This window comes from Palaemon carinicauda, chromosome 40 (assembly GCF_036898095.1).
Source record: "Palaemon carinicauda isolate YSFRI2023 chromosome 40, ASM3689809v2, whole genome shotgun sequence".
NCBI lineage: Eukaryota > Metazoa > Arthropoda > Malacostraca > Decapoda > Palaemonidae > Palaemon > Palaemon carinicauda.
The window spans coordinates 25910396-25936268 of NC_090764.1; the positions used below are offsets into that span (position 1 = coordinate 25910396).

Below are 25873 nucleotides of genomic sequence, written 5' to 3' on the forward strand. Positions count from 1 at the left end.
TAGTACCAGCGGTATACAGCGAGTTTGTAAAGATACTAGGGATGGGGGAGGGGAGGAAAGAGGCTTTCATTCAGGCACTCTTGTATATCATTTTATTGTAATGGAAAAGAAGTTCAAAAGTTTCCCTCCTCTAACTAAAATGTAAGTGCCTAACTAGATGCATTGGATAGAATTATATCAGGAAAGATGTCAAATAAAAGAAAATAAAAAATATATATTTTTTTTAATCAATTAAAAGTACCACACTGGAGTTGTTCCCTTTGATAAATATAACGTAAACTGTGAGCTCAGGGAGAATTCAAAAATGTTATTTCCCTTTGAAACTTATAAAATCCAAGGGAGATAGATGGGATTTATAGAATTTGTCCAAAGGGCCTCATGCTCTGGCCTGGGAGGATATTCAGTGCAAAGGGACGACTAGAGAAATTCTTGGAGCTGTACTAGACCAAGAATACAAAATTATAGGAAGCTGGACAGCAAAATGAAAGAAATAAAGTGGGAACAGGGGTAAAGTTAAAGGCCCAAAAACAAGTGCAGCTAGGTGCTGAAGGGAAGCAGTTATGTCACGTAGAACCGGTATAAAAGTATTGAAGTCATGGAGCAGTGGTCTATGACCTGACCACATGACGAATAACTTCAACAGCCACACCCAGCAGTGTAATCATGTTGAAGGGGTAGCGCCATATGTCAGGCAATAAGTTTTTTTCATGAAGAATGAGTTAATAAATATGACAAATTCGTAGATAATTTGTATTTTTCCTAACTATACAACCTTAGCTATTTACATGGGGTAATTACTTCGGCGTAGCTGAATGACGAGCCATAAGAATTTTAACGAGGGTTTACTACCCCCCGTCCCCTCACACACACACCGGTGAATGCATCACTTTGCTTAAAGGTAGGACATATCCCGGGGGACAGGGCTGGCGGGCAAATATGTGTAAATAGCTAAGGTTTGTATAGTTAGGAAAAATACAAATTATCTACAAATTTGTCATTTGTTCCGTAACTCAAATACAAACCACGCTTTTTACATAGGGTGACTCAACCCTTAGGTAGGGAGGTAAGTCCCTGCCATACTGGCTTTGACTTGCCCAGGGACTCCATATTCGAGTGTGTAAGTACTCAAGAAATAAAGAGTCCCTGCTCCTCGCTAGCATGCTGTGAAACTGCTGCGGCCTACATAAGATGTGTGTGAAGGTGAGAAGTGACTCGTCCTAGGAAGTTGACCTGGAGTTCTTCAGATGGAAATCTAGGCTAAGACTCTCCCAATACCCCCTCGTCAGGGTATGGGGACATGACAGTATTACACTTAATACTAGGAACACAAGGGAGCATGGTTTACCTGCAGTGGTTCGAGGTCAGCTGTGCAGAGAACCCAGGATGCTGCTTTCTCCAAGGGAGGAGAGGATGAAGAAAAGAATAAGGGCCAGACAGATCTTTTCATTCACGCAGACTAAAACCATTAACAATACCCTCAACCTTCTGCTACTTGTACATTAAGGAGCCTGAGGTTAGACCAGCTGTTGTGCAGCCCCCACAGGGCCGATAGAGAACGTATCGAGCCTCCTGTGTGTCACGTCTTGCAGGTAGTGGGCCGTGAAGGTGGTCCGACGCTTCCACACCCCAGCTTGAAGGACCTGCGTCACTGAATGATACTTCATGAAGGGCAGGGACGTAGCTACGCCCTTGACAACATGCGCTCTAGGGCGACGTGACGGAGAGGGGTCAGGATCCAAGGCCAGATGTATTACCTTGCGAATCCAGGCCGAGATAGTATTCCCGGTGACCCTCCGCTTCGTCTTCCCGGTGCTCACGAACAGGACTTGCAACCGGGGACGAACTGCAGCTGTTCTTTTAAGATACAACCTCAGACTCCTCACTGGGCACAGTAGGGGATGGTCTGGGTCATCTGTTACAGAACGGAGACTCGAAACCTGGAAAGAGTCGAAACTAGGGTCTGGCACTCCCGGATTCTGAGTCTTGGCAACAAACTCAGGGACGAAGCTGAACGTTACCTCCCCCCATCCCCTTGAATGGGCGATGTCGTACGAGAGACCATGCAGCTCACTGACTCGCTTGGCCAAGGCCAATGCTAGCAGGAAAACCGTCTTCCAGGTGAGGTGGCGATCTGAAGCCTGGCGTAATGGTTCGTAGGGAGGTCTCTTCAGAGACCTGAGAACTCGAACCACGTTCCATGGAGGAGGTCTCACTTCCGACTGAGGGCAGGTAAGTTCATAACTCCGTATGAGAAGGGAAAGTTCCAGCGAGGAAGAAATGTCCATTGCTTAAAGCCTGAAGGCAAGACTTAAGGCTGAGCGATAGCCTTTCACTGCCGAGACTGAAAGGCGCATTTCCTCTCGCAAATACACGAGGAACTTCGCTATTGCTGGAATAGTGGCCTCGAGGGGAGAGATACCCCTTCCACGACACCAACCACAGAAGACTCGCCACTTCGCCTGGTAGACCCCTGTTCGCAACTTGTTGCGAAAATCCTCTCTCCATGAGGAGATGCTGGATAGTCTCCAGGCGTGAAGTCGAAGCGAAGCTACGGCTTTGTGGAAGATGTTGGCGTGTGGTTGTTTGAGTAGCTCGTGACGTGGAGGGAGTTCTCTCGGAAACCTCTGTGAGGAGTTGCAGAAGGTCCGGAAACCATTCTGCGTGATGCCATAGCGGAGCTATCAGGGTCATTGAAAGATTGACCGATATTCTGGTCTTGATGAGCACCCTCCTCATCAGACAGAACGGGGGAAAAGCGTACACATCGACGTTGTCCCACCGTTGTTGGAAGGCATCCTGCCAGACAGCCTTGGGGTCCGGGACTGGGGAGCAGTACAGTGGGAGCTTGAAGTTCAGTGCTGTAGCGAACAGATCCACCGTCGGGGAACCCCACAAAGTCAGGACTTTGTTGGCTACTTGAAGATCCAAAGACCACTCGGTACTCACTATCTACGTCGCTCTGCTCAGACTGTCGGCGAGCACATTCCTTTTGCCTGGAATGAAGCGAGCCGCTAGTGTGATCGAGTGGACTTCGGACCATCTCAGAATCTCTACTGCAAGATGGGATAGCTGTTCTGAAAAGGTACCTCCCTGCTTGTTGATATAAGCCACCACTGTGGTGTTGTAGCTCATCACCACCACAGAGTGGCCCGCCAGGACTTGGTGGAACTTCTGAAGTGCCAGGAACACGGCCTTCATTTCTAGCAGGTTTATGTGAAGGTACTTTTCTGATTCTGACCACAGGCCTGGGGTCCTGTGGTTCAGAACGTGGGGCCCCCAGCCTTTCTTTGATGCATCCGAGAACATCAAATCCGGGGGAAGGACGAGAAGATCCACTCTCTTTTGTAGGTTCTCGTCCGCCACCCACCACTGGAGGTCCGTCCGTTCCGCAGGACCCACGGGGACCAAAGTATCCGGGGAATCGTGACCTTGATGAATCCACCGGAACTTGAGTCACCACTGGAGAGATCTCATTCTGAGGCAACCGTTGGGAACAAGATGGGCCAGGGAGGAGAGGTGGCCGCCGAGGAGACGCAGCCACGTTTGGGCTGGGAGTTTTTGATTGAGGAAAGGCCTCGCGACCTTCCTCAGCCTTGCTATCCTGTCGTCTGATGGGAAGGCTTTGTGGAGATTGGTGTCTATGACCATGCCTAGATATACCCGTTTCTGAGAGGGCTGCAGAGAGGACTTCTCGAGATTTCCCATGATCCCTAGATCCTGGCAAACTTCGAGGAGTTTGTCTCGGTGGTGAAAAAAGGTTGCCTCCGAGTCCGCTAGGATCAGCCAGTCGTCCAGATAACGAAGGAGACGGATACCGATCCTGTGAGCCCACGATGATATCAGGGTGAACACTCTGGTGAAAACCTGAGGTGCTGTGGAGAGACTGAAACACAGCACCTTGAACTGGTAGATCTTGTTGTCTAGGCAAAATCTTAGGTACTTCCTTGAAGACGGGTGGACTGGGATCTGGAAGTACGCGTCCTTCAGGTCCAGTGTACACATGAAGTCTTGTGGTCTCACTGCAAGTCTGACCCTGTCTGCCGTCTCCATACTGAACGGAGTCTGTTTGACAAACAAGTTCAGGGTTGAGAGGTCGATGACTGGTCTCCAGCCTCCAGACGCCTTTCTTACAAGAGAGAGTCGACTGTAGAAGCCTGGGAACCTGTTTACAACCACCTGGAGAGAATCCTTCTTCAACATGGTCTGGACTTCTGCCCAAAGGGCTTGCCCTCTTGCCGATCCCATGGCAAGAAAGCTCAACAACACTGGATTCGCTGTCAGGGGAGGTAGAGAAGCTGTGAACGCGATGCCATAACCCTGAGCGATTACGGAAATCATCCAGGTATCTGCCCCGAGTTGCTGCCACCTTGCCGCGCAACTTTGTAGGCATCCCCCCACTGGTGGACATGCAGGGGGACTGCCAACCCTAGCGTTTACCGCCTCAGCCATTTCCTCTAGGGTTCTTGCCTCCCCTGAAGGACTTCTTGCTCCTTCTGCTCTTAGCAGGAAAGGGCTTAGACACCTTTGGCTTTGCTGCTGTCGTCTTCTTTGTGTCCTTAGCCGTACGGGTCTGTTGGGCCGCTGGAGGTTTGTAGGGCCTCGATGTCAGGACCCTATGGATGAGGGAATCCTGCTTGGACTTCCTCCACCTCTCAGCGGTAAGCTCCACGTCCTTAGGCTCAAACAAACTCTTACCGAGCACGGAAGAGTGTCTGAGCCTGCTAACATCCGAACTGGGAACCTTCTGGTGGAATCTCTCAGCCACTGCGTCCCGTCGTTTGAGAATCGTATTGGCCCACAAGCTCGAGACTTGGTGGGCCAGAAACTCGATGGTCCGTGTGCCTGAGAGCAAGAAAGTCTCCAGTACCTTCCTGGTGCTTTCTTTGGAGAGGTCCTCAGACTGCACCAGGATGCCCAGAGACCCCCAGCCAGATGTCAAGCCACGAAGTTGCCTGCATGGCACACTTAGCGACCTTCTCCTGGCTTAGGATCTCAGTAGCTGAGTAGGACACGTGCCAGTTGGAGTCTCTCTCTAGAGGGACTCCCCCAGTGAGTTCTTCCACGGAGTGGTGAAAGGAAGACCCACACAACACTCCTCAAGGATCTCAAAGTACCTCCTCTGATGGACTCGAGGAGGAGGGAGGAGCTTGTTACCGGAGCTGGATCTACTGGAGGAGGCAAGCTCAGAGAGCTGGCCCTCGACCTTGTCCCTGGTACTCTTCATCCCCTGAGACCAGGGCAAAGCTGCACTGGCCCTAGAGGGTTTCTGGGTGCCGTAGACACAGTCCGTGTCCTTACCCTCACGAGGAGGAATCTCTGGGTCTGGAATCCCATTGAGGTTCCTCATGAGGGTCAGGAATTGCCAGAACACGTGTTCTGACTCTTGGTGCTCTCCTCCTGAAGGACTGGCAGCAAAGTCTCCTGTCCCCAGTGGCTCTTCCTGGGGGGACACGTGGACATCCTCGGAAGGTCTAGCTGGCTCCTGTCTGATCCTTGTTGACGACTTGGAGATAGTCTTAAGAGTCCTTCGGTTCCCTCCTGGGAGGGATACAGGACTCGAGTAACGATGGGTGCAGGCTCTTTTTCACCCCTGGACGAGAAGACTTCTCAGGAAGAGGTGGAGTTTCCCCCAATGGTGCGATGGGGGAGCGATCCGGCTCGTCCGACTCTCCTGAGGATGGGTAATCCTCATCCGCAGGGGAGGGAAAGAAAGTATGAGGGGGGGGAAGGAGCCTTGCGCAATGATCTGCGAGGAGACACACCACTCTCTTCCTCTTCAGGGGGGAGGAAGCTGCAACTGATTTGTGACCCACGTCAGAGAGGACGGGCTTCATAGCCTGCACAAGAGCTCTGGCCAGGGTCCCGAACCAGGGCTGCTGGCTGACAGTCGCGCTGTCGGACACTCCCTCTGGAGGGAACGGGATCGTTCGATCCCTTGGAGGAGTCGACAAATGAGGGTTCGCCTGAGAAGCTGAAACAAAAGAGTCCTTAGACCTGTCCGCAGGAGATGGCGCGGGCACGCGTAGGAGATGGCGAGGGCGTGTGGCGCACAGGAGCTGGATCGTGAGGAGGCCGGATACGAGGGCGCGCAGCGTCCTGATGTGGCACTGACGGGCGCGAGAGGGCAGTGGCGCGTGGGCGCGTATCCGGAAGAACCGGGTGAGGGCACGAGTGCGCAGGTTCAGGATAGCGCGAGGGTGGGTCCGCGCGTTGGAGCGTTGGTGGGCGCTGATCCGAGAGAACAGGCATATTAGCCTGTGGGCGCGCAGGGGATCGTGGGCGCGCAGGGGATCGTGGGCGCGCAGGGGATCATGGGCGCGCATGGCGCACATCAGGATGTGAGCGCGCTGGTGTGCGCTGCTGCGGTGGGCGAGCAGGGCGCGTGGTTGGATTAGGGCGCATGGGTGTGCGCTGGAGGGTTGCACAAGGCACCTTGAGAGGGACTGGAACCTGGCGCGCAACTGGAGCGTCGCTCGCGACTGGAACGCGTGCAGGATCACGCGGTCTGGAAGGAGAGACCAGGGGTGCCTGTGAGTGCCCGTGCGCTAGCTTAGGCACCTCCCGGACTGCGCGCTGTGATGTAGAAGCGCGCTGGCGCGTTGGCGAGCGCGTGTGCGCTGTAACTGGATGGGCGCGCTTCACGCCTAACTCCAGACGGGCGCTGCGAGTCCGGAGGTACCTGTGAGCGCCTGTGCGCTAACGTAGGAGCCTCTTGGACTGCGCGCGACGTGGCAGGAACCGGGGAACGCTGGGGCGCAGATGGGTGCGTGTGTGCAGGTGGGCGCTGGCGCACTGGATCAGGAACTGCTGACGGGCACCGGGTGCAGAAGGATGTGGGCGCTCAGGGGAACCCTGGCGCGAAAGGAACAGGGGCGTGCATGCGCGTAGGTGAGTGCTGTGGCGCTAAGACTGTAACAGCAGCAGCAGCAGCATGAGGGCATGCAGGAAGAACCTGGTGCTTGAGGGCAAGAGGCGCAGTTTTGCGCTCAAGGCCCTTAAACCCCGAAGGGCCCGGTGCCTGCGCAGTGGCAGGATCAGGTGGCGCGTAACGTGCAACAGCATCCTTGAAAGGTGACGGCAGGTCAGCAGGTCTGGAGGGAGACTGGTCACAGGGTCCCAAAGGACGACCATCATCCAAAGGGGATCGTTCGCAATCCCCGGAGAGGTCTAAGGTGGTAGCTGGCAGGATCGGCGAAAGGCGAGTCGTCTCTTCCGCAGAGGACTGTGGTGACGACGTGCCGAAGAGGCGCCTCCTAACTCCCTTGTGAGGGGAAGGAAGGCCTCTACGGCGAAGGGGAGGACGAGCCTTCCGCCTTATACGCTGACCATCATAGGGCCTCCGAAGAGGAGTCTCTGTGAGCGAACTCCCCCGTGGGGGAGAATCACCGGCAGGAGAGACCGTAGGCCTTAGATCCTCCCTCGAAAGGTGTTCGGAGTGGGAACCTAAGCCTTCAGCTACCTCAGCAACAGGAACGGGGGTTTGTTTGACTAGACCCACGACATGCCTCCATCACAACACCAACAACAGAGGATCTATCCCTGCTGTAGTTGGCGATTGTTTGACAGCTGCACCAAGTTTGATCATGCTAAACAGGGCTTCCCTGGAGGGCAAACCCTGCAGCCCCAAGGAAGCCCAAAGCTGCAACAAATCATGATTATTCACAGGTAAATCAATGTTCATATCCTCCTCCGGGGGAGGAGGGGCAGCCGCCTCGCTATGGGAGGCAAGTACCTCTCCCGCACCCCGGGATCGGTCAACAGCAGTACGGTCTACGCTACCACTCGCCGGCCTCTCGGAAGAGACCGCTCGAGGGGGAGCTACGGAGGAGAAAAGGGCTACGGAAGAAGTAGTCCTGGAATTTTCTCTCTTCAAAGAAGCCTCTGAAGGAGAAAGATCCCTTTTAGACTTTTTCTTCCGGCGCCGGGCAAACCTCTCCCACTGGGAGGTAGACCACTCCCTACATTCGATACATACATTACCGCTATCACACCGTTGGCCCCTACAGTGAGGACACAAGGTGTGGGGATCAGTGTCGACCGCCGACATAAAGGTCCCACAAGGGCGGCCGGGAAGTCCAGGCCATGTACGCATAGTCAGTAGAGGCCAACTTCAAACACACTGGAAAAGAAAAAGCAAAAAAATATTAAATATGGCAGTCAAAGCAAGGGAGAGAGCAGACAGGTCTGTTCTCCTCCCGAGCCAAAAGTAAAGTGAAGCATTCACCGGTGTGTGTGTGGGGGGGGGGGGGGTAGCTAGCTACCCCTCCCTACTCCCCGCTAACTAGCGGCGGGGTAGTAAACCCTCGTTAAAATTCTTATGGCTCGTCATTCAGCTACGCCGAAGTAATTACCCCATGTAAATAGCGTGGTTTGTATTTCAGATACAGAAAAAATATGTAATTAGCTATTCAATAAGTTCTGATAGTTGATTCAATGATAGGGAGACAAATGAAGTTAGTTGATTCCATAAAGGTAAAGAAATGTTTTATAGAGAGAAACAAGAATAGAGACCAAAGTGGTATTGCATTTGTAAAAATGCTGAGATTGCATAAATCTTAAGACATAACATCCCGAGTGCGAGGGAAGCGAGAGATGACTCACTCATATGAGTCATTGCCATGCACTGTTTTAAATGAATCACTCGCCTGCAAGAAGCCGGTAACATGATGTCACCAGGACGCCAAGCAGCGGGTGAATGACGTCACCAAGGCGAAAGAAAGGAAATCTTCATGTGACGTGATAAGAGCTTGCCACACCTTAGCTGGGCTATAAATGTTCTGACATGCAAGCAAGACCAACTTCACCAGCGTGACAAATAACAAGGTCCAAAAAGGGACCCTTGCCAGTTTCCCCCTCCCCCCCATCTTTGGGCGAGGCCCCACACCAAGAGCTGATGTGACTGACACTTATAGCTTCAAGGACTGCCGTACACCTTGGCCGCACAGCAGAAGGAGGGAAGTTGGAGAGTCACATTTTGTCCTTCTACAAGAGAGGTGGAAGGTATACATTTAACTCCTACCCGAGACGATGTAGAAGGAATTTATCAAGAAGATGAGTCCATGGGAGGACACTTGTCCAAGACAGAGTTTCCTTCTAGCCTGATCAGGAGGCTCATTGATTTCGCAACCCAATGCGAATTGTGAAGTACCAGTCTATGATTCCAGCCCTCCATTCTTCAAGAGAAATAATTTGTTCTCAGTCTTGTATTAATTCAAGTCTGTAAATGTTAATATTAATGTAAAAGTCATAATCAGTAAAGATAGAAAAAAATTGGCATTTTACCTGCACCCTACTCTTGAGGGATATAAAATTAATCTATTGCACTGAACCTTTCTTAGAGATATTAACAACTCAGTTTATTAAATAACAACTGAAATTAATTTGAAACTTCCATTTTAAATAACTCTGCCCCTCTAACTTATTTTTACACAAAGGTCGAAGTGAAAGAAGGAGAAGGGCAGCAGCAAGTCCATGTTTGGTCCATGAAACAGAAAGAAGAAAGCTACATTTCAAATGGCGCAGCTACCACCACCCGCAACGAGTGGGGTTAATATCCCTCACCCGAGAGTGGCATAAATTTTGATCACTTGAAGCTGGGACAAAGTGATCAGACGAGAACGCAGTCCGAAGGTTGGACTAGACCCTGTCCAAGATGTTCAGATAGTGAAATTGTTGCTAGTCTACAAACATTCATAAACTGATATTTAGTGTTGTAAACACAACAACCATCCCTCCCTTTCTACTCAGACCTGGGATATGTCATGCACCCAAAGTTAACAAAAATCAAATTGTGAGAGGTTAAATTGTTACCGAATACCATTTGTGTTTACTAAAAACTGTTCTCTATAAAGAATAACTACTGTACTTTCCACTCACATTTTTGTAACCTTGCCATCATTGTGAGCTACTGATGTAGGGTTTGGGGGAGCCGAAAAGTCTACATGTTGAGTTATCAGCAACCATTGCCTGACCCTCCCTGGTCCTAGCTAGAAAAGGGTCTTGGGTACTGACCATATGTATAGCCTATATAGTTAGTCTCTAGATTCTAGAAAATTGTCCTGTCCCTTGCCTCTGCCACTGATGAGCGACCTTTAAACATGTTTTTTTTACAACTTTAAGGGGTAACTGGGTGACAATTAATGGGCAGAAGGGTGGTCAAGTTAAGATGAAGATGTTGAGGTTCTATTACTACAAAGCTAAAAGATCCTAAGCACATCTTCCTTGCATAAACAAATATGAATAGCCTGGCATAATCCTTACAAATTCTCCCCTCTCCTCACACATCTAACATTGTTAAGCATACTATACTTTACACTATCTCACACAAGTGGGTAGGTTCTAGCATTATACAGTGGTTATTTACCAACACATTAGGGTTAGAAGAGAATCTTTATCTGCAGACCCTCCAGGCAGCGATTTTAGGAATGAGCTCTGCGTAGGAAATGCTCCGGACTGCTCCAATGGCTGCAACCTGGAGCCTGAGGCATCATGACACGACGCTGTTCAACAGAGGCAATCTTCATCTTCAGAGGTCTGGATGCGAGACGCCAGACCCGTCTGGGAGCTGCATCATCCGATGAGGACGAAAACACTTTCACCTCGCCTTTCGCCTGGCGAGGGCGAGCGTCCTATGAAGCGTCAACAGGTACGCTCCAGGGGACGAGTGCTCGGGTGCTAACGCCTCTCGTTTCCTTTCGTCGTTCGACATTCCTTCTCCCAGGGGTTGGGGAGCTTGGAAGAGGTCTATGGCTAGAAGAACGACAGGTCCTAGCAGACATACCATCTATTTGAGGGGCGGTGCTTAGGCCGAAACAAAGAGCCCAAAACTGGAAAACTTCCTCCTTATACACGAACCTCAGGTATTACTTGAAGTTCGGATGGATGGGGATGTGGAAGTAAGCATCCTGGAGGTCTAAAGAGACCATCCAGTCGTCTTTTCTTACTTCTCCTAGGACTGATTTCGATGCCTCCATGGAGATCTTTGTCTTCTGAACAAAGGCATTGAGAGCACTTACATCCAGGACTGGTCTCTATTGCCTCCTTCTCCAATAAGAGAGACATTTGATGTTACATAGCCTGTCTCTTTGACTCCTCTATGTATCTAGCAGAGATATCTATCGGAGTTACTATTAAAGGAGGTTTCCCTAGGAAAAAGATTTCGCATCCCTCTTTTAGTAACTGTACGGACCAAAGGTCTGCTCCTCTCCTCTCCCAAGCTCACCAGAAATTGTTTAGTCTGGCTCCTACTGCTGTCTGTGCGGCTTGAGAAAGAAGTAGGCAGAACCTTCCTTGCTGTTTTAGACACCAAATCCTGAGTGGCCTTTTGGGCTAAAGCGGAAGAGACCTCTGACTAACTCTTGAGGAAAAAGAGAGGAAGAAAGAGGCGAGAACCTCAATTCTGACTTCTGAATGGGTGTAACCCCAACGGACAGAAAAGAACACATCTGGGCTCTTTTCTTAAGGACCCCCGCTGAGAAAAGGGCTGCCAACTCATTAGAACCGTCCCTTAAGGCTTTATCCATGCCTGACATAATGAGGATGAGACTATCAGTGTCCACATCCTTCAAGGCAGAAACCTTCTTCCCCAAGGCTCCCAGAGTCCAGTCAAGGAAATTGAATACTTTGAAAGCTCTGAAGACGCCTTTGAGAAGATGATCAATCTCTGACGTTGAACAGGGTATTTTGGTCCTTCTTATGGCCATCCGACGAGGAGCGTCTACTAGACTCGAAAAGTCTCCTTGGGCAGAGGCAGGAACTCCCAAGCCGAGAACTTCTCCCATCTCGTACCAAACACTAGATCTGGAGGCCAGCGGCGGATTTAGGGGGGAGCCGAGTAGGCCATGGCCTAGGGCCCCACGCCTGTGAGGCCCCGTGAAATTTGATTCATAATTCGGCGTGGGCACTTTATAATCAATGGAAAAAAATTTCTCCCCGCTTGTGTCAATGAGTTTCTGCGAAATAACATCTACACAGGCAATTACAATATTTGCAATTTGGCAATTAGGGATTTGCAATTTGGCAATTCGCAGCATTTGAGCTGTGCAATGAATGTGGCGTTTAGTATGCATGAAAGAGAGTTATATTCACTTCATCGGTTCAATGACTTTGAATTTCATACAGTTTGCTTGCAAGCAACATTTCGAATTCGCAAGTTGATGCAATAATGCAAGCTCGGTTTTCTGTCAATCTATCATATAAATTGTGTAAATAATATTCATTGTGTGTGGACCAGTGGACTTTTCTTTGCTTCTTGTTGGGTCCACGTGGCGCGATTACTAACGTTCAATCTGCACTCTGATTGGCTGTTGAACCCTGTATGCACATGCTTACATGTATGCATTAATGACTCATGATAAATCTTGTGCAACTATTTTCACGAATACTCTCATCTGTGTGCTTTATTTTGTGCTAGCATGCTTTTTCTATCAGTTTGCTCTTTCTGCCTGAAGTGTTCACTCTCATTGTTTTCTGAGCGCAGTGGTCTCATCTGACTTCTTGACGTAGCTTCCGGCTCATTTCTGCTCAGGTGTGAATTTCATTGATTGAAACCTTTTCTATTTGCCTGTCGACAAAAACAGGAAAAGACTAACTTGTCAAACATCAGTTACAAAAAAAGGTTCCACATCTCTTACTGTCGAACACGTCTCAGTTTTCTCGTTGCTTCATCCCCTCATCTGTTAATGTTTGGAACACCCTTCCTAATGATGTCGTCAAGTCAAATGATTGTTATACTTTCAAAAAACACGTTAATGCTTTTTTTCTCTCTAGTGCCTCAACGTTTTAGTTTTTCCATGTTCATTTTTTTGCCTCATCAATGATTCTTCTAATATTTTTATTTCTATCATCGATGATGTGCCGTTAACTAGGCCTTCGAGTGTATGCATCTCTTGCTTTCTGGTTGGTCGCCTAAATTGATCATTATAATAATAATAGTAATAAAAAATACTTCGCCAATGTTTTTATATATAGCCAACTTTTATTAGCATCTACGTATCTATGTAACTACCTACTTTTGTCATTTCATATACCTAGTTACATTTTAAATATCTACTGTGGGTAGAGCCATAATATCTATAGTTAATAATTATTCATGTTTTTCATTTTCAGGATAAGGTAGTGAGGCTGCACTGACCACTGAGGCATAATGGAGAAATCAACAAGTCGTAATCGTGATCAAGGGAGAAAGTATAAAGCAGGCTCTGTCAAACGACAAGAAAAGGCAGATGAAAAGGAAAGAGTAAAAAAACTACCAAAAATAACTCAATGGTTGGCATATTCAACAGTATCTGCACCTGCAAAGTCACAAATTCACACTGAATCTGGTCCTAGCTTGAACAAACCAAGTACAAGTGTTGGTGCTAGCTTGAACAAACCAAGTGCAGCCACAGCGAGTACTGAACGGTCTGAACCAGATGTAGTTAGCGCAATTGATCCTGAGCGCAGTGAGGAGACACAAGGAAGTGAAAGCTATGAATACCGATACTGAACAAGGATTAGAAAATGATCTTGGATTATGGCCTAAAATAATTCCTGAAAATGTGTGTGACTATTGGTTGAAAAGGGGAAGTGCAAAATGTCGACACTGTGATGGTGATTTTAAAGAGTCAGCTGTGAAAGAGCTAAACAGAACCCGTCATTGCACAAAGACATTATTCACTCGAACTCATTCATTATCTGGCCAAGAAATTAATCTTAACTGGCTCTGTTACTCTAAAACAACTGGTAAAGTGTATTGTTTTCCTTGCAAGCTTTTGTCAAAGGTGCAAAGCTCATTCACAACTGGCTTCAATGGCAGGAAGAACGCTAGGTATGTCATAGAATCTCACAGTAGGTCAGATCAGCACAGGAAAAGTATGGTCGACATGATATATAGAAAGACTACGGGTGCCCGTATTGACTCTAATCTAGTGCTACAATATGAAAGTGACTGTGAGTACTGGCAAGCAGTATTGAGGAGGTGTGTAGATGTTTTAAAGCTACTTTGCGAACGCGGGCTAACCATTCGAGGTAAGGATGAAGTAATTGGATCAGCACACAATGGAAATTATCTTGGGATTCTAGAGCTGCTGAGCATATACGGCAGTTTCTTGGCAGCACATATCAAGAAACATGCAAACAAAGGTAGTGGTCATACCTCTTACTTGTCGCATGTCATTTCTGAGGAAGTCATTGGAATAATGGCAGAAAAGGTTATGTCCTCAATAACAGATGAAGTAAAAACAGCAAAGTACTTCTCAATTTCTATCGACTCCCCACCAGATATTTCACACATGGATCAACTTAGTTTTACAATCCGCTATGTACTGCCTACTACAGGTCCAGTTGAAAGGTTTTCGCAGTTTATTCCCATGCTAAGCCACACTGGCAGAGATATTGCTACAACTGTTCTTGATTTTCTTAAAGAGAAGAACATTTCAGTTCTCGACTGCCGAGGACAGTCCTATGACAGAAACATGCAAACAAAGGTAGTGGTCATACTTCTTACTTGTCGCATGTCATTTCTGAGGAAGTCATTGGAATAATGGCAGAAAAGGTTATGTCCTCAATAACAGATGAAGTAAAAACAGCAAAGTACTTCTCAATTTCTATCGACTCCCCACCAGATATTTCACACATGGATCAACTTAGTTTTACAATCCGCTATGTACTGCCTACTACAGGTCCAGTTGAAAGGTTTTCGCAGTTTATTCCCATGCTAAGCCACACTGGCAGAGATATTGCTACAACTGTTCTTGATTTTCTTAAAGAGAAGAACATTTCAGTTCTCGACTGCCGAGGACAGTCCTATGACAATGCCAGCAACATGTCTAGTAAACAGATAATCAAGAATGAGTGCAGTGAAGCTGAGTACATACCATGTATGGCTCATTCCTTAAACTTGGTGGGTAAGTGTGCCGCAGAAAGCTGTCCTGCTGCAGTGTCATTGTTTGGTCTGATACAAAACTTGTACTCCTTCCTTGTCGCATCTACTTATCGTTGGAGGAGACACCGTGAGGTAATAGAGACTAATAAAGATAAGAAGTTGAAAGTTGATAAAAAACTTTCAGACACTCGTTGTTAAGCACGAGCAGATGCTGTAGCTGCTCTCAGTAGAGCACACAAAGAAAACCTCATTGTTCTGGAAGAGTTTTCCTCGGATCAGAATCAGCCAGCTGAAACAAGAGCTGAAGCAAGTGGTCTTCTCAAAGGTTTGAAAAAACTTGAAACAGTAATTCTTCTTGAAGTTTGGGATACAGTATTGGAAGTTTCAGAGTGCCAGTATTCAACTGCAAAAACCTGGAATCTCCCTCAACACAGCTGTACACTGCTGGAGTCTCTTTTACAGTTTGTTAAAGACCTGAGATCCCAGTTCAATGATTTTGAAGCAAAAGCTATGGCTAAGTGTGATCCCAGTGACGTGACTGGTAAAGTTGCATACTACGCCGACAGGCAGTCGCAGCGTATTAGAAAGCGCAAGCGTCACCACGATGAACTAGACTCGGTGGAGGATGTTACGCTGACAGGGAGAGACATGTTTAGAGGGACTGCTTTCTTGCCAATCATTGACAAGCTCTATGCTGCCCTAACACAACGCCTTGCAGCTTACAGCGACCTTCGAGAGAAATTTGGGTTTTTATCAGAAATCTCAAACAAAACAAACACTGAACTTAAAGCAGTTGCTGAAAAGCTTGTGTCTTCATATCCTAATGACTTGGAGGCGGGATTGGAGTCGGAGCTTTTGCAGTTTGCACACCTCATGAAATCCATTCCAAGAGGTTCATCTGAAAGTGCTCCTTCATTAGGTAGTGTAAAAGCTGCACAAAGACAAAGTCCGGAACTAAAAATGTATAAGATAATTCACAGACATGACATGGTTGAAACATTTGCTAATGTTGAAAATGTATTACGACTCTATCTCTGCATATTTGTCAGAAACTGCACTGGGGAGCGATCATTCTCCAAGCTGAAACTACTAAAGAATTATCTAAGAAACACCATGGGGCAGAAACACTTATCTTCACTCACCCTGTTGAGCATTGAGCATGAAAAATTAAGGGTGCTTAATTTTACTGATGTCATCAAACAGTTTGCAAGTAAGAAGGCTCGAAAAAAAATAATTTTTTTAATGAGAAATAGTTGAGTGTACCGTGCAAATTGCATGTAATAAACAAAACCCACTCATTTTGCCATTTTGCCACTCACTTCAGTCAAACGGTATTCTCTTTTGTTTATGGTGTATTATTGAAGTCATTATTTTTCAATGGTGCATCATTATAGTTGGGGATCTCCTTAGTTAATGGTGTATTATTATAGTAATTTTTTTGTTATGCTTCAAAAAAGCAAATATGTAATGTTCAACTGTGAAATGGTCACTTAGATAATTATCAATAAATTGAATATTGTTTAAAAAGAAAACTTATTTCAACGCTTATCTCTTTAGTTAATGGTACGTATATCATTATAGTTATTTTTTTATTGTTGAGCTTCAAAAGATCATATGGGTAATGTTCAACTGTGAAATGGTAATTTGGTTACATTTCAATAAATTTAATATTGTTTAAAAAGCTAATTTATTTTAACGCTTCGCTAGTACACTGATTTGAGGGCCCGGTAAGGTCACCGGGCCTAGGGCCCCCCACAACCTAAATCCGCCTCTGCTGGAGGCCAATCTAGCCGGGGGAAAAAGAGAAAACAGTCTTTCCCTGGTCCTTCTTGGATTGCATCCAGTCTCCCATCATCCTCAAAGCTCTTTTAGATGAGCGAGACAGCACCATTTTTGTAAACAGAGACTCCTTCGATGCCTTCCCTAGCGTAAACTCTGAATGTGAGGTACGAGGAGCAGCAGGCACAAAATAATTCGGAAACTCTTCAGTAAAAACTCTCATTAGTTTCTATAAGTCAGCCGAAGGATGAAGGATCTTAGGATCTTCTCCTTTTGAGACTTCCTCTAAAAGATCAGTAGGGGAAAGGAGATCGTTGATCCCTTCCTCCTAAAAGTCTCTAACCAAGGTAGAGACGTCTTGTTTTCTAGGAGTCAACTCCTCAAGGTCCTGACTTCTGGCGTAAATGGGTCCAAGATTATCACACGTGGCGAAATGTTGTTCCAACGCTTGACGCTCGGAACTATGACGCTCGCGATCATTACGATCGGAACTAAGACATTCGCGATCTCAACGCTCGGATTGACTGGCGTCATCACGACGTCCGAGGCTCTTACGCTCGGCGTCACGTCCAACTGCTTGATGCTCGGCATCCTTCTCCCAGGGGTTAGGGAGCTTGGAAGGGGTCTAGGGCTAGGAGAACGACAGGTATGAGCAGACGCACCCTCCACTGCACTGATTTAGCACTGAAACTTGCACTTTTTAACTCTTTCACAAATTTAGACCTGCCCGCTGCGAGAGATTTTACTCTTTCGCCCAGGCTTGAATGAGAATGCAATAGGCTATACGATTAATATTAGTATTCCCAATATTGAAAAAATAAATAACGATACAAAGTAATTTGCAGGACTGTATCGATCGTCATGAGTACTACATAGCGTAAATTTATCTGTACACTAGTTTTATTTAATCTCTGAAAATGGATCGATGATTATCTAAAGAAAGTATACTAACAGGGCAAATATTTTCTTAAAAATATATTCCTTTTACATTATAAAAATTAAATACTCTTGCTTTGTAAGTTAGTATTATTTTTTCATTCCTTGCAAGAAAAAGAAATGAATTTTGCAAGTCTTACTACGAAGTTTACGCCACGTGATTTGTGACGTCATAGTGTTGGCAGACACCATCATGTTTTTAAAAGTTGGTTCGTTAGTTTTACAGTAGTGGAAAAAACTCCTGATCCTACCCCTTTCAAGCTACGGACATAGCGATCATATTCCAAACCACTAACTCTCAGTCAAAATAAAACAAAACCAAACAAGCAAAAGCTAAAACCAAATTGTACATCACCAAGATAACTGCCATTATACAGCGAGTGAAAAATCCAACGATGTCGCTGGTGCGGCAGCAGGGAAGATCTGAGGAATCACTGGAATGGTTCCAGGTACTGTACCTGGCCAGAGGGTGCACTAGTGGTACACCTGGCTACCCAATCGGCGATTGCCCCAAATTTTGAAATTTCTGCCGTGACGTCAGGTACGTAAGCTATATATATAACTACCGGGTAAGTCAGATGTTTAAAATAATGAAATATTAGATGAACTATAAATTAGGGCATAGAAATAAAACACTAGAAAAATTAATACACAATAACATAATATGATATTTTAATTATAAAATAAATTTTTGAATATACTTACCCGGTGAATATATACTGTAGCTGCAACTCTGTTGCTCGACAGACAAACTGTACAGAAAAAACTCGCCAGCGATCGCTATACAGGTTGCGGGTGTGCCCAACAGCACCATCTGTCGGCCAGATACCAAGCTCTATGTAAACAAAGACTCAATTTTCTCCTCGTCCCACTGCGTCTCTATTGGGGAGGAAGGGAGGGTCATTTAATTTATATATTCACCGGGTAAGTATATTCAAAAATTTATTTTATAATTAAAATATCATTTTTAAATATTTAACTTAGCCGGTGAATATATAGCTGATTCACACCCAGGATGGTGGGTAGAGACCAGTAATATATGTTTACATTCTATGAGCTAAGAGTTTTTATTTCATTTTAGAAGTTATCAAAATAACAAAAACAAAATAAATAGGTACCTGGTAAGGAAGTCGACTTGAACGATTACTCTGCCTTATAAGTACGTCTTCCTTACGGAACCTCGCGATCCTCTTAGGATGCTGATCGACCCCTAGGAGCTGAAGTATCAAGGGTTGCAACCCATACAACAGGACCTCATCAAACCCCTAATCTAGGCGCTCTCAAGAAATGACTTTGACCACCCGCCAAATCAACCAGGATGCGAAAGGCTTCTTAGCCTTCCGGACAACCCATAAAAACAACATTAAAAACATTTCAAGAGAAAGATTAAAAGGATATGGAATTAGGGAATTGTAGTGGTTGAGCCCTCACCCACTACTGCACTCGCTGCTACGAATGGTCCCAGTGTGTAGCAGTCCTCGTAAAGGGACTGGACATCCTTTAGATAAAAAGACGCGAACACTGACTTGCTTCTCCAATAGGTTGCGTCCATCATACTTCGCAGAGATCTATTTTGCTTAAAGGCCACGGAAGTTGCAACAGTTCTAACTTCGTGCGTCTTCACCTTAAGCAAAGCTCGGTCTTCCTCACTCAGATGTGAATGAGCTTCTCGTATTAACAGTCTGATAAAGTATGATAAAGCATTCTTTGACATAGGCAAAGATGGTTTCTTAACTGAACACCATAAAGCTTCAGATTGGCCTCGTAAAGGTTTGGTACGCTTTAAATAGAACTTAAGAGCTCTCACAGGGCATAAGACTCTTTCTAGTTCATTGCCTACAATCTCCGATAAGCTGGGAATATCGAAAGATTTAGGCCAAGGCCGAGAAGGCAGCTCATTTTTGGCTAGAAAACCAAGTTGTAGCGAACAGGTGGCTTTTTCTGACGAAAATCCGATGTTCTTGCTGAAGGCATGAATCTCACTGACTCTTTTAGCTGAGGCTAAGCATACCAGGAAAAGAGTCTTTAGAGTGAGATCTTTCAGGGAGGCTGATTGTAGCGGCTCAAACCTGTCTGACATGAGGAATCTTAGTACCACGTCTAAATTCCAACCAGGGGTAGCCAAACGACGCTCCTTGGTGGTCTCAAAAGACTTAAGGAGGTCTTGAAGATCTTTATTGTTGGAAAGATCTAAGCCTCTATGCCGGAAGACCGATGCCAACATGCTTCTGTAGCCCTTGATAGTGGGAGCTGAAAGGGAACGTCCTTTTCTCAGATATAAGAGAAAATCAGCTATTTGAGCTACAGAGGTACTGGTCGAGGATACAGAAACTGACTTGCACCAGTCTCGGAAGACTTCCCACTTCGATTGGTAGACTCTAATGGTGGATGCTCTCCTTGCTCTAGCAATCGCACTGGCTGCCTCCTTCGAAAAGCCTCTAGCTCTCGAGAGTCTTTCGATAGTCTGAAGGCAGTCAGACGAAGAGCGAGGAGGCTTTGGTGTACCTTCTTTACGTGAGGCTGACGTAGAAGGTCCACCCTTAGAGGAAGACTTCTGGGAACGTCTACTAGCCATCGAAGTACCTCGGTGAACCATTCTCTCGCGGGCCAGAGGGGAGCAACTAGCGTCAACCTTGTCCCTTCGTGAGAGGCGAACTTCTGCAGTACCTTGTTGACAATCTTGAACGGTGGGAATGCGTAGAGATCCAGATGTGACCAATCTAGGAGAAAGGCATCTATATGTATTGCTGCTGGGTCCGGGACTGGGGAGCAATAGATTGGAAGCCTCTTGGTCAGCGAGGTTGCAAAGAGATCTATGGTTGGTTGGCCCCAAGTGGCCCAAAGCCTCTTGCACACATCCTTGTGGAGGGTCCATTCTGTTGGAATTACTTGCCCTTTCCGACTGAGACAATCTGCTATGACATTCAGGTTGCCTTGGATGAACCTCGTTACTAGGGAGATGTCTTGACCTTTTGACCAGATGAGCAAGTCCCTTGCGATCTCGTACAACGTCAGTGAGTGGGTCCCTCCTTGTTTGGAGATGTACGCCAAGGCCGTGGTGTTGTCTGAGTTTACTTCCACCACTTTGCCTCGAAGGAGAGACCTGAAGCTTTTCAAGGCCAGATGTACTGCCAACAGCTCCTTGCAGTTGATATGCATGTTCCTCTGACTCGAGTTCCATAGTCCTGAGCATTCCCGACCGTCTAGTGTCGCGCCCCAGCCCACGTCCGATGCGTCCGAGAAGAGAACGTGGTTGGGAGTCTGAACAGCCAGGGGAAGACCCTCTCTTAAGTTGATATTGTCCTTCCACCAAGTCAGACAAGACTTCATCTTTTCGGAAATGGGGATCGAGACCGCTTCTAGCGTCTTGTCCTTTTTCCAGTGAAAAGCTAGATGGTATTGAAGCGGACGGAGGTGTGGTCTTCCTAGTGACACAAATTGTTCCAGGGATGATAGCGTCCCTACCAGACTCATCCACAGCCTGACTGAGCAGCGTTCCTTCTTCAGCATGTTCTGGATGAATAACAGGGCTTGACTTATTCTGGGGGCCGACGGAAAAGCCCGAAAAGCTAGACTGTGAATCTCCATCCCTAAATACACAATAGTTTGGGATGGGACCAGTTGCGACTTTTCCAAATTGACTAGGAGTCCCAATTCCTTGGTCAGATCTAGAGTCCACTTGAGATCCTTCAGACAGCGACGACTGGAAGAGGCTCTGAGAAGCCAGTCGTCCAAATAAAGGGAGGCTCGGATGTCCGATAAGTGGAGGAATTTGGCTACATTCCTCATCAGCCTCGTAAACACGAGAGGAGCTGTGCTTAGGCCAAAGCACAGGGCCCGAAACTGGTAGACCACATTTTCGAAAACGAATCTCAGAAAAGGTTGGGAGTCTGAGTGAATGGGGACGTGGAAGTAGGCGTCCCTTAGGTCTAGGGAGACCATCCAGTCCTCCCTTCTGACCGCTGCTAAGACTGACTTTGTGGTCTCCATGGAGAACTTCGTCTTTGTGACAAAGACATTCAGAGCACTGACGTCTAGCACCGGTCTCCACCCTCCTGTCTTCTTTGAAACCAGGAAGAGGCGGTTGTAGAATCCCGGTGATTGAAGATCCGAGACTTTGACCACCGCTCCCTTTTCTAGCAAAAGAGACACTTCCAGTTTCAGGGCTTGTCTCTTTTCTTCCTCTCTGTACCTGGGAGAGAGATCGATGGGAGATGTTGTTAGAGGGGGTTTGCGTACAAATGGGATTTTGTACCCCTCTCTGAACAACTTCACAGATTGTGAATCTGCGCCTCTCCTCTCCCAGGCTTGCCAGAAGTTCTTGAGTCTGGCTCCCACTGCTGTCTGAAGTTGCGGGCAGTCAGACTCTGCCCTTAGAGGACTTGGATCCTTTCCTCTTCCCTCGCTTCCCTTCGGCACGAGCACCTCCTCTGCTGGAGGCTCTGCCACGAAAGGGCGGAATAAAGCGAGACGCTGGAGTGTCAATCCTCGGTCTAGCCGACAATGTAGGCAAAGGGGGAGCTTTGCGAGCTGAGGACGCAACTAGATCGTGAGTGTCCTTCTGCACTAACGAAGCAGCAATTTCCTTTATCAAGACTTCTGGAAATAGGCACTTGGAAAGGGGAGCCAAGAGAAGCTCAGATCTCTGGCATGGTGTAACTCCAGCAGACAGGAACGAGCAGAGAGACTCTCGCTTTTTCAGGACTCCGGACGCAAATGAGGCAGCAAGCTCATTGGACCCATCACGGACGGCCTTGTCCATGCAGGACATAATGAGCAAAGAAGTCTCTTTATCTGTCGAAGAGATTTTCCTGCTCAGGGCTCCTAGGCACCAGTCTAAGAAGTTAAAGACTTCAAAAGCCCTAAAGATCCCTTTCATAAGGTGGTCCAGGTCCGATGATGACCAACAAATTTTTGAGCGTCTCATGGCAAGGCGGCGGGGAGAGTCTACAAGAATTGAAAAGTCGCCCTGGGCAGAGGCAGGAACTCCCAAGCCGAGAACTTCTCCCGTGGCATACCAGACGCTCGATCTAGAAGAGAGTTTAGCAGGGGGAAAGGCAAATGCTGTCTTCCCTAAACTCTTCTTGGACTCTAACCAGTCTCCTATCACCCGCAAAGCTCTCTTAGACGAGCGTGCGAGGACGAGTCTAGTAAAGGCAGGTGCGGTAGAAGGCATGCCTAAAACAAACTCTGATGGCGGAGAACGAGGAGCCACAGAAACAAACTGGTCAGGAAACAACTCTTTGAAAATAGCCAAAACTTTTCTAAAGTCCAAAGATGGTTGAGTTGACTTAGGCTCGTCCAGTTCTGATTGTTGATCATCTTGATGTGCAGCAACATCATCATCAGAAAGTTCCTCATCCGAAAACTGATGAGGAAACGGCAACGGAGTGGGTAACGTCTGGTTCGCTGAGTCCGGTCGCACTGGTGCATGCGTGACGGAGCCGGACGCAACGTCATGGAACTGCTGCACAGTCTGTGAACTGTCAACAACCATGGGAGCGCGAGGACGCACAGCGTCTACCCGAGACTGTCTAGACCGACTGGGTTGCGCAGTGGAAACCACACTGGGTTGCGGAGGTTGACGCACCGCGTCAAAACAAGTCACCTCTGATGGTTGTTGAACGTCCAGAACGTCAACAACCACCTCCGTGCGTCGCTTAACGTCAACATGCGGCTGGCAACCCACACTGGATCGCATCGGTGGAGCAACCACCTCAACTGGTAGACGCGAGAAGGTTACCTCAGCGTCAACAGGACGCACAACCGATCGCTTGGAAGGTTGTAGGCTAGGAGGTACGGCAGCAACCTTCTCCGCATGAAAGTCCTGCATCAACGACGTAAGCTTGGACTGCATGTCTTGCAGCAAAGCCCATTTAGGGTCTACTGGAGCAGGTGCGGCGACAGACGGTGTTAGTGCCTGAAGCGGTACCGCTTTGCCTCTCTTAGGCGGTGAGCAGTCATCAGATGACGGCAACGAGTCCGAACTGACCCAGTGGCTACAACCGGGACGTTGGACTTGTCCTGAAGGGACCGATTTACGTTTTAAAGGTCGTGAGACCTTGGTCCAAAGTTTCTTACGAGAAACACCTTCAGACGACGAGGTATAAATGGGCTCTCTCGTCTTACATAGGTAGGGGCGATCTTGGGGAGATACGCCTGATACCATGGAGGGAACGTCTGTTCGCTGATTAAAGCCTCTCGAACCCATGCGTCGTGCGACATTGCTTCTCCCCTGGACTTGGGAGCTTGCAAGAGGTCCCGGACTAGAAGGACGACAGGCACGAACAGACGAACCCTCAAGCGCAACACTGTTCACAACACTATCACTTGGCACTTTAGCACTTCCCACTGCACTTTGGCACTTAAGCTCCTTAACATCCGCCATGAGCTGATTGCGGTCACTTGCAAGGGACTCAACTCTCTCCCCCAGGGCATGTATGGCACGCATCATGTCAGCCATCGATGGTTCCTGAGTGCTAGGAGCGGGGTTAGGAACAACCACTACAGGGGAAGGAATAGGTTGTGGGGCATGAGGAGAGGAAACATCAATAGACCTAGAAGAACTTCTCCTAACTCTATCTCTCTCTAGCCTGCGTGTGTACTTTTCAAATTCGATAAAATCGAATTCCGAAAGGCCCACGCACTCCTCACACCGATCTTCCAATTGACAGGTTTTACCCCGACAATTGGAACAAACAGTGTGAGGGTCGATAGAAGCCTTCGGAAGACGCCTAGAACAGTCCCTAGCATTGCATTTTCTAAATTTGGGAACTTGTGAAGGGTCAGCCATTTTGAATTGGTCAAGGGAAAATCCAAAAAACGATCTAAGTCATCAACAATGAATCCGATACAAAAAAGAGTTCAAGGATTTATTTGAAGAAAAACCCTGCACAGCGAAAGCTCAAAACCAGAATATAGTACTTCACCAAGATGATGTGAAAAACTCCAGTTTAGCAACAGTGAGTAAAGTACGTCTTGTCGACACGTCGACAGAGAGAAAATTGAGTCTTTGTTTACATAGAGCTTGGTATCTGGCCGACAGATGGCGCTGTTGGGCACACCCGCAACCTGTATAGCGATCGCTGGCGAGTTTTTTCTGTACAGTTTGTCTGTCGAGCAACAGAGTTGCAGCTATATATTCACCGGCTAAGTTAAATATTTAAAAACAGTATTTGAATGTTAAAGCCAATACCAGTTAGTAAACACAACTTAGAGAAATGCTAATAATGATCCCAACCAAAAAACATAAACCAAATTTGTACACCACTATCGAACTCAAATCCTTAATAACGAATGCATACTTATCTGCATTCAGAAAAAAATCAAAATAACCCCATTTTTTAGTCAAATAAATTTCAAACGATACAAAAAAAATTTCTATCAACATATAGATAATAAAAAAATATCTCAAAATATGCTTTGTAAAGAACATGCTAAATAACCTAAATAAATATTTCATGCAATTGGAATAAAATTAGTTCTAGGCTGAAAAATTTTAGATGGGATTCTAACAGACTTACAATAGAAAAACTCACCTGAAGAAGATAGGACCTGCAAAGGAGAAAGGAAATTAAACCATGTGAATTAGGAATTAACACAACAATAAACAAATTATCCAATTTCCCATTTTGCATTCAAATGGGTAATGGGTAATCCTGCATTAGTGACATTTATAAATCTTGAATTTTGTCCATTGAAAAAAAAAAAAATCATTCGTGAAAAAAGATCAAAGAGAAAAAATAAAAAACAATATGAATTAATAGTTTAAAAAATCATTTGTTATTGTAAAAAAAAATTTCTACTGTATTTGCAAAAACAGAAAATAGAAAAGATATACATTAACTTACTACTCTACAACTATTTCACTGATAGCACATTTGCATAAATAAATCAATCCATGTCATAAAAAGGGTAAAAAATACTAGTCAGCCTTCGATATTCACAGGTTCTATCTATGCGGATTCAGTTACTTGCGATACAGAAAACCATATACAGAAACCTATCAAAATAAAAAATCACATACAGTACTTGTGGTTTTGCGATAAGTACTTTTGCGGCTCAACAATTTCAAACCGACCACTCTCCTATGCAATCGGCATTCTTCGCGCCATTTCCCTCTCCACATAGCACAACACCCCATCTCTCGCTCACTAGCATGTGCATCTTTCGCTTCAAGACTGTTTGTGCAGAATCAAGTTGTATTTATGGTTACTATATTTTAGTATAAAATGGTTTATGTACATTTCACTACCCCAGGCACCAAATAGTTGAGGCTCAAGAGTTACATCATGC

At 46.6% G+C, this 25873-nt stretch overlaps 1 long non-coding RNA gene across 1 annotated transcript in view; it reads right to left on the minus strand.

Annotated features, from left to right (window-relative positions):
- LOC137632002 (uncharacterized) overlaps positions 1–25873 on the minus strand; it is a 230481-nt gene that overhangs the window by 161074 nt on the left and 43534 nt on the right. Inside the window, exon 3 of the long non-coding RNA XR_011041989.1 lies at positions 25117–25132. This is a non-coding gene — a long non-coding RNA (uncharacterized lncRNA). The remainder of the gene's footprint in view (positions 1–25116; positions 25133–25873) is intronic.